This window comes from Furipterus horrens, unplaced genomic scaffold (genome assembly GCF_987537825.1).
Source record: "Furipterus horrens unplaced genomic scaffold, mFurHor1.1.pri manual_scaffold_11, whole genome shotgun sequence".
NCBI classification, from domain to species: Eukaryota; Metazoa; Chordata; class Mammalia; order Chiroptera; family Furipteridae; genus Furipterus; species Furipterus horrens.
The window spans coordinates 75,555,452-75,572,299 of NW_028327181.1; the positions used below are offsets into that span (position 1 = coordinate 75,555,452).

Genomic DNA, 16,848 nt, shown 5'->3' on the forward strand with positions numbered 1-16,848 from the left:
TTCAGTGCAAGCTCAGTGTTAAATTGGATGTCTTTAGATTTGATTTTTGGATTAATTTCAAGTAGTTATTTTCTCTTCTTCATACATTGCCACTTAATACCAATATCTAGTCCAAGAAACAGACTCTTTTGTGTCTTGGAAACAGGAGATTGTATTGAAGGATGTAATTATTTCATTTTAGTCTCAAGCCGCCTTTTTAATTATGTGATTGAAATATTTGTTTTTCTTTGATTTATGATTTTTATTTGAAAACTTTTAATTTAAAATATGTATCTACAAATCTGTGGAATTCAGCCTGTATCTGGGCATTGAACTCCATTCAGTAGAATTTGCCAGCACCTAGAAGATTTTTTCTTCATCTTCAAGTCAATCTTAAAGAGCTTATCCAAATCATATGCCTACAGGTAAGGGATTCTTTATTAGTATTAGAGTTTGCGAACCTCCCACATGATTTTCTTGATAATATCATAGGTAGGACCCTAGCCAAGTAACCCTTTTATTTGACTTTGTGGCCCATTTAGCTCAACTCCTCCCTCCCTTTCCCAGTTGATGCATTGTTGGACACCTAGAGCTATGTGCCTTGAGTCCAGTGTCTGGCATCGTCACTGGTCATTTGTGATGTAGTCAGAACTAGGGTTGAGAAGATCACTTCATTTTAAAAGAGATGCTTGGTTAGTTTTATGCGTAGGAGTATATAAGGCTCACCTTGATTCTGAGTGCTGCTGCTTATTAATGCTTAAACTTGCTTTTTTAAAAAAAGTGACCCCTGATAATAGAAGAAACTGGGGGCAGTTTTCTTAAGAGAATTAATGTTGGATATGGCTGGTTTACTTGGGTGAGGAGAAGAAAAGAATGTGTTGGGAATAATCTCACACTGAGTGTTCCTAAATTGTATTTTCCTACTTATAAAATTAGAGGGAGCCTCTGCTGGAAACAAACATATTACATGAGATATACTACATTTCCTGATTATAAAGTAAAATTATTTTTCACATTTTAGTGTAAGACCAAAGTATTATGCATACTACAACTAAGATATAATAAATACTGATCCCCACGCAGTCCAAGATCCATGTATAACTTTTGATTTCCCAAAAACTTCACTACAGTCATCCCTCAGTATCTGTGAGGGATTCATTTCAGGACCCTTGTGGGCAGAAACCAAAATCTTCGGATGCTCAGGTTCCTTATACACAATGGAGTAGAACAGTGCTGAGACTTGGCCTTCCGCATCCGGAGTCTGTGGATGGGAAACCTGAGGATGCAGAGGGCCGGGCCAGCTGTATATTGAAAATACTCTGCTTATAGGTGGACCCATGCAGTTCCAAGTTCAGCTATAATAGCAAATGATAGGACAGTAAAATGAGAACTTTTGTCTATATTTCGTTTTTAGACACTTACGTGCTCCCCCATACGTACGTACACTCACACATACACATACATATATTCCTAGAGTTGCCCGATGTTCACTTGGTCCTTTGCAGATACTTCCTGTTAAATGAAGATGATAATTTTCAAAGAGGGTAGTGTGAATAACTTAACAGTTACTTACTATCTACTACATGCTAGGCATTATTCCAATTATTTAGTAAAAAGCACTTTTAAAATACAGCAAGAGTTGCTTCCTATGTACTTTATTAAGACTTTAAAAAAAATCTGTTAGTATTTATTTTATGCTGAATTACTCTTGGGCCATAAGTTTTTGTTTCTTCAGTTTCTTCTGGGTTATCTTTTTCTTCTGTGCAGACTCCTCTTCTGGTTTAGGAACAATCTAATATTCTTGTTTTCAGTAAGAATCATTGCAATGTGGCAGGTCTGTGAGCTTATGTATGTGTTAATCCACCATGAGCTCTCTTAAGTTCTGTGCCACATTTTAGGAACTTTGCTCACCTGGATGTGTTCAGTGACCAGAGAATCTACATCTGAACCCTTAAGTTCAGCACTACTCTCTGCATTTTTAAGCATGTGCAGCAAAAACTCAGCACTCCTTTTGGGCCACTGACCCCTGTGTCCAGCCCCAGTCTTTGGCCTGAGCACACCTATCAACTCCACCATTGTAAGGATGGAACGGCACACATTGCTTCTGTAAAGTGACATCCTTCGGATGCTTGGTGGCTTTTTTAATATGCATACCTTTGATGGCCTGGGCAGCTTTACTAGTGTTCTTAAAGTGAACATGAAGATTTAAACCTCCTGATGGGCATGATTTTATGGTATTTTCCAGGTCAAGTGAATAGCGAACCATTTTCAGAGGTCACCTCTGGCTGCAGCTATTAAAGCTTTTACTACCTCTGGAATAATGCACTATTTCAATTAATTTTGGGGTTAAAGGCTGAATTAATAGGGATCCTTTGCCAGTGATAAAGATAAGGAGCTAAATGGGCTTTTTACTGTGGGTAACCATCTCTTGATAACAGTGACCAGATTATATGTGGAATTTAGTCATACATGTTACTAAACCCGTATCCTGATCTATGACAGAATTGAGTCTCCTCGGAATTAATAGAATATGCAATACAAGTTGCTCACCTACTCTCCTGTGTTTCCTTTCCATGCCCCCAAATTTATTTTCTATCAATATGTTCTTTTACAAGCATCTGAGGGTGACAGCAATACTTAAATCCTGTAGCAAACAAGTACCACCTATTATTTCTGGTATATTTTTGGATGGATTTTTCCACTTAATTCATAAAAGGCATTTCTGGCCTTTTTTTCTGGGGTTCTAAATCTCACTGGCCCATCTGTTGAAAAGTTTGTTTATACCTCTCTGTCTCTGGCCATCCTGGATGAATAGTGTATCAGTAGGATAGATGCTTAAAAATATGGGGAGTCAGGCAATTGTATGGGGGATACATATTATTAGCACAACATTTTGTAGGGCAGTTTTGCAATATCTATCAAACAATGTACAGGTTCTTGTGCTTGCTTGCATTTATGTTCAGATATACTTATTTGCTACATTTGTTTGCAGTAGTAAAATCCTGACAACCACACTTCAGTGTTCAATAGAATTCTTTGCAACTTTTAGAAATAATAAGGTATATGTGTGCCTGTAAGGGAATATGAGAGAGTGTGTGTTTGCTAGTACATGCCCTTTTTTGGTTTTGTGTGTTTTTTATTTGTTTCTGAGGATACAAAAGAAAACAATGGTTATTTTTAGATTTTGGAAGAGGGATTTGGGTGTCTATAACTTCCTAATTTTTCTGTATGCGTATTGCTTGTCATTTTTAAAAAGCACATATAAAGAGAGGTACATATAATTTTAACGGAATTTTCAAAGGAACATAGAACTTTAGCTTTGGAAGGGACCTTAGAGATTCTTGGACAGTTGCCCTCAATTTAAAGATGAGAAAACTCAAAGCTTACACTAGAATTCAGGTCCAGAGGAAGGCAAAAGCTTATAAATATATTGACTTGTTCTATTCTTATTCTAAAAGTTTATTTAAATGATGTCCTTTTCTTGTTGTGAAGAACTGATTTTGAAAGACCCAATAAAATTTTGACCTTTGTACAACATTTTTTAAAAAACCATTCTTAAAGTCCTTACCTCTGGCAGTAAAGATAAAGTGATAGTGGTAACTCTTACCCACATTTTGCAACTTTGGAGACTCATTACCCTAAAAGTGAATTTATTTATAAGTTCTGTAAGTATTTACTATTTGAAGTGAATTTGTGTCTAGAGTCCAAAGGTTCCCTTTGTGATTTGAATACCTGACTATTCTAGATTTATAAAATTAATTTTACTGAGTTTTTGTTCATCCAATACCCAGAAGTGAATAGATGGAGAAATAATGTTCGTGACTTCTAAGTGGCTTGCTATTCAAAGGCAAAGTGTGCTGTAAAAGATGTTAGTAAAATTTTTTAAAGGAGGAAAATTTATATGTTGAGATTTTTTGTTCTTGAAAATATGAGCGGTTTTTCTCTTTAGTCGTAAGTTGAGTCTTTTTCTGGCTCTTTAAGACCAGAAACATTTTTTTCTTTATTTAAACCAAATCATTGGAAAGTCATTCTGAAGAAGTTGGTAGTGTTGAGGCTGGTAGTTCAACTGGAGACTGGCCATCCAAATTGCATTCATTGAATATTTTTTTATGGTTGATTGGCTTTAGGGTTCAAGCAATAGAAACATTAATGTTAAGATTAGTTAGTTTTTGGATTTAGGATAAAAATCTATGCTTGTGATTGTACTACTTTATAGGTGTGAAATACTACTCTTTCAAAATTTAAATTACCCATAGGCCTCTCTCAAAATAGGCACTCTATTTGATAATAATTTGGTTAGGTCGATAAGATGAATCTTTGTTTTTCAAAGGAACGAATTTTCAGGAAATAGAGTAAAGTGTTTTCACATCTTGAGAATCGGTGTCAAATCATGTCTGCAGTTTTAATCAGTAAAGGTTTGGTTCAATGGAAAGGAGAAAAGGTCATAGAGGGCCAAGAACAAATAGAATTGCAAATTTGTCTTTGCAACCCTACATACCTAGGGAGGAATCCAGTTTGTGAAACCACTTTAATTCTGTTGTGAATGAGCAATGGAATTGGGTACCTGACTTAATCTGAACAGTCAATATTAGGTAAGACTTTAAAGCTTGGCTGGAGGATGTCAGTGTTTGCTGTGTTTCTGGTTTGTTTTCCGTATTCTTTCTGATAATGGAGAGAAGAATTCGGTTGGTCCATTTGGACTCTACATAGTGGATAACTGTAGTGCCTCACTAAGTTCTTTCTTTTTGTGTTTCAAATCATTATTGAACTCAGTGTCTTTAATTACAGTTTGATTGTTTTTCACTAGTGCATTATTTTTCATTTACCCACATTGAAATTCTTCAGCCCAGCACCTACTTTTTCCAGCATAACTAGAGAGAGATAGTAGAATAGCTTGGGTTTTGGTCTCAGCTCTGCTCCTGGCCTCATGTGTGTGCTCTATCACATTGGGCAAGCCACTGAGCTGCTCTGGGGTCCAGGTTTCTGACACGTAAGACAAAAGCATTTGACTGGATGTTCATTAAGTACTTTTATATCTCTAGAATTATTTTACTCATTTTTTTATTCACCAAACATTTATGAAGCACCTTCTGTGTGTCAGGCGCAGTGCAGGATGCTCTGGGTGCAAGCCCCTTGCCCTCAAAGAGTGGTCAGGCTAATAGCAAAGAATTCCCTTCACTTTATTCAGATCACTTTCAGTCCTGAAGAATTAAGCAGTATTAGCAAGTTTTCTTGATTTTTATTGTCACTCTGTAAGGCATTTGTTAAAACTGCTGCCATTATTTACATCTCTATCTCCAAAAATACTCTTTATCTCTATCTTTATTTTTCTATTTGTAACTCAGTTTCCCATCTCAGAAAACAGATTCCAGATCCCCAGTCCCATTATGATTAGCTGTTGTTTTCTTTAATTGATAGAAAGTAAACTGTGTACTATAGATTAAGGCTTAGTGGACAGAAAAACTAGTGATTTCTATAAAGCAAATAAAAAATGACACAAGTCTAGAGGCTTGATATTATACTTTTAAAAAAAGAGAAGCATAAATGAATATAATAGGAAACATTTTAAAGATTAACAATGGCTTTGTTTAAAAATTGTATACCTGAAAGAAAAAAGAAAATTCAGTAGAGTTTCTGTTGGATGCTAAAAAGAAAAAGATCAGGGAGCTACTTCTGACTTTGAACTGGACATTATATTTACAGAGCCCTCCACTGTCCAGGTTCCAGTTTTTAGCTTGCAGGACCAGAATGTCAATAGTGTAAGTGCACCAAGAAGAGATGATCAGGCTGTAGACTGTAGACAGTGTAGAGGAGTAATTCACATAAAAAATTCACATAAAACAAATTCATAGAAAGTAGGGGTGGGACTGCTACTTTTGACTGTCATCAGAGAAGGCCTTTTTAAAAAAGAAGTGACTTTTGAGCTAAGACCTAAATAAGAAGAGGCAAGCAATGTGAATCTCTAGAAGGGTCTTCCAGGCTGGGGGAAGACTGTGCAAAGGCCCTGTAATGGAAACAGGCTTGGCTTATTTATAGAAAGTCCAGTGTGTTTGGAGTGAAGTTCGTGATGCCGATGAAGGTAGGTGGTGAATTTGGTATAGTGGGCCAGCGCTTACAGGAGCAGGTATGGTTAAATGGAAGAGAGACGTGATATGATTTACTTTTCTTTTTCTTTTTTTTTTTTTTAAGATTTTTATTTATTTATTTTTAGCGGGGAAGGGAGGAAGAAAGAAAGGGAGAGAAACATCGATGTACAGGAGAAACACCGATCTGTTGCCTCTTGCGCGCCCCCAACTGGGGACCTGGCCCACAACTCAGGCTTGTGCCCTGACTGGGGATTGATCAGCAACCTTTCAGTTCTCAGGCCGGCACTCAATCCACTAAGCCACACCAGCCAGGGCTGATTTAATTTTTAAAAGTTCATTGTGGCTGGTATGTGGAGACTAGATTGTGCTATAGAGTAAGCTAGGAGATCCCAATTAGAAATCAGTCAACACTGGTTCAGGTAAGAGAAAACTGCAGAGAAATGGATAAAATTAAAATGGGTAAATGTGGAATATATTAGGGACCAGGACAGTTGACAGGACTTGCTGATAGACTCAGATATGAAAAGATAGGTTTTGGGTTGAGCAACTGGGTAGACGATGGTACCATTTAGTTTTCGTCATGTTCGATATCTCAGATTGAGTATAGGTAAGTGATGATAGAAACCATATTTTCAAATTCTGTGCTCTTGTGGCAAAAGGGAGATAGAGCTCTCCAGAGAAAAAGATATTGGTGCCTCAGAACTCAGACTAGAAAATTACTTTGGCATGTTAGAGCAGGAGACATTTTATTTTTTTAAATTGATGATTAGGTACTAAAGGTTGGAGAGTCATTCTAAAAGTATTAGGATATATGATTTTTTTCCCAGGGTCCAGTCTTGAAAGTAGATAGGCCTGAGCCTATCAACAATTTGCCCAAATTTTCATTAATAACGGCACCCAGGCCCTGACAGATGTGGCTCTGTTGGGCGTTATTCCACAAAGCGAGGGGGGTCGCCAATTCGATTCTGAATCAGGACACGTGCCTGGGTTACACATTTGGTCTCCAATTAGGGTGCATAGGAGAAGCAACCAATTGATGTTTCTCACACCCGGGTTTCTCTTCCTCTGTTTCTCTCTCCTTTCTCCTCTCTCTAAAAATAAATAAAATATATTAAAAAAAAACAAAATGGTGCTCAGAATTCATCAGAAGAGCATACTTTTCAACAGAGTTGCCACTTAAAAATGAAATTGGAATCAGAAGCTAGGGTATATAAATGTGCCTTCTATTTGATATTTTTCTAATTCCTACATGTTTAGTAAAAGACCGTACCTGATCTAAGAATCACCTAGTCACATGAATTATGAAGTATTGGATTAGGAATTGAAAGACTTATGTTCTGAACTGCAACCCCTTCATAGCTATGTGACCGCAACACATTGTAACCTCTTGAGTTTCTGTTTCCTTATTTGTAGAATACTTGCCCTGCATGCCTTACAGAGCTGTTGAAAATCCCAAATAAGATCATGAGTGTCAAAGGACTTTGAAGACTGAAGCACTGAATACTGCTTGTAAGAGAATGCTTATATAGCTTTAAGCATTTAACAAAAAGGACCTTGGAAGTTTTTATTTTTAAAGAAGACCAGGATGAGGTGGGAGTGTATGGGTTATGCCTATACTGTGAATCTTAAGGTTATATTTCTACTAGGCTATAGTACTCAACTGTACAGACGTATTCTAAGTAGTCTTATTATTCTTAACCCAAGTGCCTTGTGAATTAGAGGACTCCAGATACATTTAAGTGCTATAAAGATGACAAAATATGCAAACATGTTTGGTTTTACTCGTTAGGTTGCTAGAACTTTATCGTTAGCCATAATATCAAAATGGAAAGCAGCAAAATATGGTTAGTATTTTTTACTTGAGGTTTTTTCCCCCTTTATTTGACCTTTGGGCTGTGGAGAGGGATTTTGTTTGGTTTATTTGGGAATATCTTTTCCTTAAGAAGTGAAATGTATAAACACGCCAGAGACTTGCTAGCAGCTGAAAGCAACTGTTGGCCTGGCCAGGTAGCTCAGTTGGTCAGAGCATCATCCTGAAGCATCAAGGTTGTGGGTTTGACCCCTGGCCAGGGCACATACAAGGAGCAACCAATGAATGCCTAAGTAAGTAGAACAACAAATCAGTGTTTCTCTCTTTCTCTCTAAAAAATCAATAAAAAAAATAAATAAAAATGGAAGGAAAAAAAACAGTTGGGAATGGAAAAGATAAAAGGAGGTAGGGAACTTATATTTGATGGTGGAGAAAAAGCTTAAATCATTTCAGGAAGTCTCAAGTTTTCTTTTAAAGAAAAATCTTTGAGTATAGATATTAAAATATGAGGTGATTAAAGAAGAGGGATTGTTTTCAGAGAGAGAAATGAGTGAAATGAGGGAAAGACGGAGAACAGGTCTACAGGAGGTTAGAAGTACAATAGAACAGATCCTGTAGCAGTTAGAATTCTGACCAGAAAGGAGAAAGTGCTCCAGGGGGTGGGAACATGGTTCCTTATGAGGATTCATAGTCTCTCCGAAGACAGGCTGGATTACTGTGAGAATTATTTTTATTTAAAAATTACTTTTTTACTGAAGTATATGAAATCAGTCTATTTAATCCCTCCCTTGTCAAGTAACCCCTGTGCTACGTAATTTCCACCAACTGGAAAAAATATTTTACCAACAAAAGCTGGACTTTTCATCATTAAGAAGACAGGGACTGAATTCACTGGCCTTTTTGGGGGGGGGGGGCAGAGGGTTTGATTCTGATTACAGTACGTATTGTCTATTTAAAATATTGCTCTGATGTCGATTTTCAAAAGCTTTTCTAATTTACTTTGTCCTCTGAATTTATTGTTTTCGAAAAGTGTTTTCAAAAGGCCAAACAACAAATAGAGAGATTGTGACAAATACCTCCAGCTAAAGTCCTCTTTATTCACTTTCTCAGTTCTTTTTCCCACCCTCACTCACCCGAGACAACCTGTTACCATAAATTTAGTGTGCATTCTCCCAGTGCAGTGTGTGTTAAATATATAAATGTGTGTAATATATAAATAAATTCTATGGAAGTCTTTTTTCCCCCCCATTTACTCTTGTTTTGAACATCTGTTCACCTGGATGTGTATAGATCTAGGTCCCTCGTTTTAGCTGTTTTATTTTTATTTCATTGTATGACTGTTCCACAGTTTTTTTCAAAACCATTTGATGGATATATAAATTGTTTTCTTTTTTCTTTTTGCCATTAAAGGCAGAACTCTAGTGAACAGAAACCTCATACATATTCCTTATGGTTTTCTCCTCTTCTTCCTCATCCTCTTCCTCCTCTTCTTCCTTCTTTTTGTTGTTTTTGTTGCTTTGGTGTTTTGATTCTATTCTGAGTATCTTTTATTTTTTTTTAAAGATTTTATTTATTTCTAGAGAGAGGGGACGGGAGGGAGAGAAACATCATGTGTGAGAGAAATAGCTATCAGTTGCCTCTCGCATGCCCCCAGCTGGGTACCTGTCCCACAACCCAAGTATGTGCCCTGACTGGGAATTGAACTGGTGACCATTTGGTTCCCAAGCCAGTGCTTAACTCAGAGTCACACCAGCCAGGACCTAACTATCTTTTTATTTGAATTCTCCCCCTTGGTTTACCATTTTGAGGAGAGGGAAAGATCATTAGAGGAAAAGGAAGGGATGAGGAAAATCTTGCATAACTTGGAATGACAGTCTTTTTATAGGGCCAGAGACTCTGAAAATTTCTTTTCCTGTGGAATCTGATAAATCTGGCAACTTTTGTATGTTAATATTTTGTGACTTTATTGTCTCATATCCAATAGCTGCTTTTCATAAATAACTACTTAACCTTTCTCCCTTCTAAGTTTTCTTTTACTACTTTTTAACTCCTAGAATATTCCCTACCCACTAAATGTAGGCCTATTTAGTGATCTCCAATCCAGTTCATGCAATTCTTACGTTACCTTATAAGTTTAGCATGATCCAAATATAGCTGATATTTATGAAAGAGTTTCTTGGAGCGTTCTTAGTCAAAGTAAGCATTTAAAAAATAAAAGCCTTCACCTTAGATTAGAATTATTAGAGGTAAATTTTGTTCAGGAAATACATGTTTCAATGACCAGTGGTTTTCATTTATAATTTTTTTCTGGAGTCTTTAAACCCATTATGCTTTTATTCATTTTTGTGAGGTTGAGTACATTTTTAATTTTTATATTTCATATTTTTTCTCCTTAAATGTGGATCCTGTTCAGAGCTTTGACACTTGGAATGCTGAAATGTTACAAATGAAAACTGTTACTCTTCTCTAATAACTCTGCCTGCTGCAAGTATTTGAGTAGGAATTCTTTAATTAGTTTGGGCAGTCATCTCATATATAAATATATATTCACCTCATGAATATATTAACTACCTTAAGAATTTGAGAAAAATTTATTGCTACATATTTTTTAAAATGATAAAACTTAAAGTGAAAATCTTAGTAATAAATATAACTGTAGAATATCAGATGGCTGTGTATTTTCTGTCAGACTTATTATGTCTTAGGATATGATTCAGGTCACAAGTATTGTGGTTGGAAAGTAACCTTCGTATCTAGGCTTACTCCAACTTTAACTTCGGTGAAGTATGTCATCAAAATAGTATGCTCAGAAATATCTGTTATGTCTTCCAGTAAGCTTTGTTTAGTGAATTATCTTCCTTATGCCATTGTAATTATGAAGTTGGAATGGACTTCGTTACCTGCACTTTATCACATCAGTCCCACATTTTATCCTGTGGAGAAATGTTCCTATTTTAAATCTTTCTTTAGAATAAAATTATGTTCTTACATAGAATATTAACACTGTGGAGTTTTGTTTTCCCTTTGACTCTGGAAATTCTCCATAAAAATTTTTAGTTCCTAAGTCAAAAATAATTTTTTTAACTCTATCAACAGCTTATGGACATTAAGCAGCTTGCTAAATAAAAAGTGTTTCAAACCCTAAATAATAATCTTCAATGGCTTAACCCTAAAAATTGGTTTCAAGGACTAAATTTACATATATGAATAATAGGAACAACTACATGTTTGTTACTCATCATTATACTTTGTGTCCTCTGATGTGTCTGCAAGCTGTTTTCCCGTGAGCGTATTCAAGAAAAGCAAATAGCAAGCTTTATAGGGCTTTCTATTGTAAGTGTCTTTAAAAACAAAAAAGGGAGAGATGTAGGGGATCGCTCCTTGTGGTTTCGGGAATTGTAGCCCAAGCCGTGAGCCAGGCACCCCCCCCCCCCCCCCCCGGGAAGGTCTCTTAAGTCTCAGCAGAAAACCGACAGGCTGTGCAGCAGACAGGACTGAAGGCCACTCACAGGGTTCCCGTGGGAATTGGATTTGAAGCATGCATATTATGCTTTAGAGCTTGCTCTGCTTTTCTTATCTGTTAGTTAACTATAAACAACGTGTAGCTAAAAATGTATGAAGCCTTGCACCTAATGCCAGTGTGGCGTCAAGATGTTTAATAGACCCTGACACAGACTGGTCACTGTGCCCTGTATATTGATATCTATAATCAGTAACTGTCAACTGTAATCCAGGTGCCTAAAAGCTAATTGATGATTTATAAATTTTGACCTTGTTATCTCCCATAAAATGCATGAGGAATGGAGGTCTTGCGCTTTCTCCACTAGCGGGAACAGCCACCTCCCGTTCCCCCAGACAAAATAGAGTGTCCTGGATAAATTTGTTCCGCCGTGGTCCTGAAACCTCTGCTGGACAGAGAAGTTTCCAACCGAGCTGGGGTGTTGGAGCAGCTCAGCTTCAAGTGTGCCAGGAGAGTATCTCAGAGAACAGTTATACAGGTAGAGAGAAGGGCAGGTACAAAACGCTGAAGCAGGAACAAGCCTCTTTGGTTTGAGAAATACCAGCAAAGGAGGGCAATGTGACTGGAACACCGTGAGCTCAGGAGAATGTAATTGGAGATGAGGCTGACAAGGTAATGGTGTCCAGCTTGTGTAGAGCTTTTAGGCCATTGTAAGGATTTTGTCTTTTACTCAGAGTGAGATGGGAAATCATTGGAGCTTTCATCAGAGGCCACAATTAAACTGAAACAGTAATACCAAAAAATACTTGTATCCTGGCTTTGATTTTTCAGAAGCTTTTGCTTATTTCTTATAATAATTTGGGTATTAAGTAATGGCTCCAGGTGAGTAGAAGTACATAGATTTAAACGTTTGTGTCAGTATTGAAAATTTTACTGAAATAGAGATCTTAGGTATTGCATATAAATTCAAAGAAAGGAAGTATAGTAAGAAAGCCTGTCTGTAGGTATCCATTCCTGAGTGGCCCTGCTCTGTTACTGAGTTCTCATCCTAAATTGTCTTGGAGGGAAAAATCAAGGGTGTATTCTGTACAAGACATTTATTTACCCTTAGACATTGGAGGAAATAAATAGATACTATTTATAATAAATATTAGATAAATATATTCAATAAACATGTAAATAAAATTTACATATTCACACACAAAGTTGACCTTTAAACAATTCAGGGTTTAGGGGCCCTGACCTCCCCCGCCCCAATGCAGTTGAAAAGTCTGTGTATAACTGTGACTTCCACAAAATTGAACTATTAATAGCCTACTGTAACCCCTTACCGATAACAGTTGATGAACACATTTTGTATGTTATATGTATTATATACTGTATTCTTACAATAAAATAAGCTAGAGAAAAGAAAATGTTATTAAGAAAATCATAGGAGAAAATATCACTTATAGTATTTATTGAAAAAAATCTCTAAGTGGACCCATGCGGTTCAAAACTGTGTTGTTCAGTGTCAACTGTATGTATATACTCTGTTGGATTATTTTGATGTATGTTTTGAACGTTTTCATTATCAAATATAACAAAAATACACAACTGTATATAGATTAATTATAAAAAACAAGTACCTGTATAACTACCAGTAAGACCTAGAAATATATCATTGCTAGCACCCAAATGAAGCTTGCTGTGTGCCCCTTCTAGCTTATAACCCATACTTTTTTGCTCAGAAGTTTGACTAGTCTGACATTTATGATAATTATTTCCTTTTTGATTTTACCACCGAGGTTTCATTGCAAACCAATATAGTTTAATTCTATCTGCTTTTGAACTTTATATAAATAGAATAATACTATGAGTGTTCTTTTGTGTTTTCTTTCAGAGCCTAGCAGTATGTAACTTTCATCTATGTCATTATGCAGAACTGTAGTTTAATTTTGTTGCCAGATAGCATCATTCTATAAATATACTGTACCATAATTTATGTAGCTATTCTGCTGTTGATGCTTTTGGCTGTTATGAACACTGCTGCTATGAACATTTATTTATTTACTTTTTACATGTGCTGACAGAAATTTGCAGGAGGAGTTTCTCTGGGCCATCTTTGGGAGTGAAATTGCTGGATCTTTAGCTTTATTGGATAATAAGCTGGTGTCCTTCTACCAAGGGTGTGAGAGTGTCCCTTGTTCTCTTAGTGCTCACCAGTATTGTCAGACTCTTTAAATTTTGCTAATCCTTTGGACCTAAAGTAATTATTCTACCAAACTTACTGTGAAACCAAAAACCTTAAATTTATAAAATATATAGAGAGTAAAGGACTAGAGGTATTGGTTTCAGCTTTAAGAATCACAGGTATTCAGAGCATTTTTATTTGTTAAAAAGTTCATTAATAACTTTTGTGTAAGAAGTAGTTACTTATAAAATCTTAAAGGCATGTATCTGTTTATACCCTCAGAGGGCCAGGGACCTTGCCTCTCTCTCTCTTTACTACTATATCTCAAAGAATGTCTTGCACAGTTGGTGTTCAGTAAATATTTATTAAATGAATTCAGCCTGAGTCTTGCTATTCTTAAATTTTCTGATCATGACTGTCCTGTTTTAACATCAATAGTTTAAGACAGTTTTTGGTGAGGGCTCATTCCATTACCTGTAGTAACCAGATTTGGTTTACCAAAATGAGAGAAGCTTACTCATACAGTTGTAACAGTTAAAGATAGTGTTTACAGAGACCAGAAGTGCTTTGCTCTAATCTGATCCTTTTCATCTGGGTTGAAACTTGGGGGCCCACAAAGATGCCAGCTTACCACTCTTCTCTCATGGACCCCGACACAAAACTCATTGGAAACATGGCACTGTTGCCTATCGAAAGTCAGTTCAAAGGATTCACCCCTAGAGAGACAAAAGATACAGATATTGTGAATGAGGCCATCTATTACTTCAAGGCCAATATCTTCTTCAAAAACTATGAAATTAAAAATGAAACTGATAGAACCATGATATACATAACGCTTTACATTTCTCAGTGTCTAAAGAAACTCCGTAAGTGCAATTCCAAAAGCCAAGGCAAGAAAGAAATGTATACACTGGGAATCACTAATTTTCCCAGTCCTGGAGAGCCTGGTTTTCCACTTAATGCAATTTATGCCACACCTGCCAACAAACAGGAAGACTGTTTACAGCAGCTAAGACAAGAGACTGGACTGAGACTTTGTGAGAAAGATTTTGGCCCTCAGAACAATAAACCCAGCAAGTGGTAGACTTGCTTTGTGAAGAGGCAGTTCATGAACAAGAGTCTTTCAGGACCTAGGCAGTAACGGGAGCCTGAGCAGACACTGTTTCCATGACCACGGTCTGCATTTTACAGCAAGATGTGCACAGTTCTTTGCCTTTATTTCATAAAGTTTTATACAGAAAGGAGTAGAGAACATGTCTTTACTTGAAAAGTTTATTATCAAGAATTGGGTGGGTGGGGGAGAATGAATTGTCAAAGGGTGATTTGAAATTTTCTGCAGTATTAAGCTGGTCCTTAATAAGTAATAATAAAGAAATTTCTAACATTTTATGTCAGGGGGAAAAGAAGATAGTGTTTACATTTTTAGGAAAAGATTCTGTTTTAAAGAATTACCCCAGTATATGCAGTATTTCATTTTCCTGCAAAAGGGAAGCTAACACCAGAATTTTCTACCTACATGAGGCTTCTGGAAGTCTTGCAACCACTTTTACTCCTGTTTCTGTTTTGAGTCACTTTGTAGGATATGATAGATTTTTAGGGTGGTATAGTGATAGTGGTTAGCCACGTTGTTTCAGCAGTCTTCAACAGGAGCATCATAGTGACAGCTGTTTATTAAAACGAAAGGATACAGCCCTGACTGGTGTGGTTCAGTGGTTTGAGCATCATCCCGCAAACCGAAAGGTCACCAGTTTGATCCCCAGTCAGGGCACATGCCTGGGTTGGGGGTGTGTGAGAGACAACTTGGTCAATGTTTCTCTCACGCATTTATATTTCTCTTTCTTACCCCCTCAATAAATAATTAATTAATTTTTAAAAACCTATAAGTTACATTGCTTTGTTTAAATGCATCTTGTATCGGTATCATTGACCCATAGAGCACTTTTTTAAAGGATATTTTACATAAAAACCTTACAGATTTTTTTTTTTTCAATATTTTGTGAGGTGACTGACAAAAGTGCTTACTCCTCTCTTATTGATGCTGGGCAAGCCACTATTTCATTTTTACTACATTCATAGGCCATTTCATTAGAAGAATTGGCTTGGATTTCTCTGACTTTAATTTCTAAATACTATCTTTTTGAAATATGACTTAAAAATAGACACTCAGGACTAGAGATACAAGAATGGTAATTTTGACTTGTAAATCCTAGCAAATGTATCACCTGCTTTTGTAAGATTTTCTAATTTCAAAATAGCCAAAGCAAGGAGGACTTGTATGAGATTCAGAAGCTAGTTAACTCTGATTCATCATCTCTATTTACAACAGAGATTTCCTGTTAGACAAGACAAATTATTCTTTCTACTGACTTGGTGAGTTTTTACATAGTTTTATTTTAAATATAGTTTCATATGATGATGAAAAAAAAGTGGAATGAAATGCATAGACATATTTACCATGACTTAAAAAAATACACATCTTGAGTGCAGTCTACTGTTTCATATCAGTGTAAATGATATGTAAAGCTGGAAGTCATGTAAGGTAAGCATGTAAAGTGGTATTTAAAAAAATAATAATGAGCATTACAACCTGTGAAAGAAACATTTTTATAAGTGCTTTCAAAAGAAGTTTTATTCTAAATATTTTTCCTAAAGTAAACCAGATCTTCTGTGGTGACTGTTGTATTAGATAGATAGGATTAGGCTTTATACTGAGGATGAAGGGGAGACAAGATACTTGGATTTAAATTTTCTTAAGATTTTATTTACTTATTTTTAGAGAGAGGGGGATGGAGAAAGAGAGGGACAGGAACACCGATGTGTGGTTGCCCCCTGTGCGTCCCCAACCAGGGACCTGGCCTGCAACCCAGGCCATGTGCCCTGACTAGGAATTGAACTGGTGACCTATTGGTTTGCAGGCTGGTGCTCAATCCACTGAGCCACACCAGCCAGGGCTAAAGTTTTAATTAATAGTTGATAATACTTGATTTTGAAACCGTAGAGTAAGATTATTTTTCTCCCTGGAAAACACTTTCAGGGAAATTAGAATTGTAGTTTAGAAAAGGAGATACCTTAAAGCAATTCATAGGCTTCATTTTACTCTATAAAAGGAGTTTGATTTAGAACAGATTGCCTTTTCCTTTAACTTTTATTTATTTTTAATTAATTTTGGAGAGAGAGAGAGAGGAAGGAAGAGAGAAACATTGTTTTGTTCCACTTATTTATGCATTCATTGGTTATTTCTTGTATATGCCCTGACCCAGGATCAAATCTGCAACCTTGGCGTGTGGGGATGATGCTTCGACCATCTGAGCTAGCTGGCCAGGTCTGTGGCTGGCATCTT

The 16,848-nt window shown here is 36.4% G+C and overlaps 1 protein-coding gene and 1 pseudogene across 2 annotated transcripts in view; both read left to right on the top strand.

The window, feature by feature from the left end:
- The window catches only part of SPOP (speckle type BTB/POZ protein), a 68,646-nt gene that overhangs the window by 19,140 nt on the left and 32,658 nt on the right, over window positions 1-16,848 (top strand). The gene's annotated exons all lie outside the window — the stretch shown is intronic.
- On the top strand, window positions 14,128-14,649 carry LOC149998275 (actin-related protein 2/3 complex subunit 3 pseudogene; annotated as a pseudogene).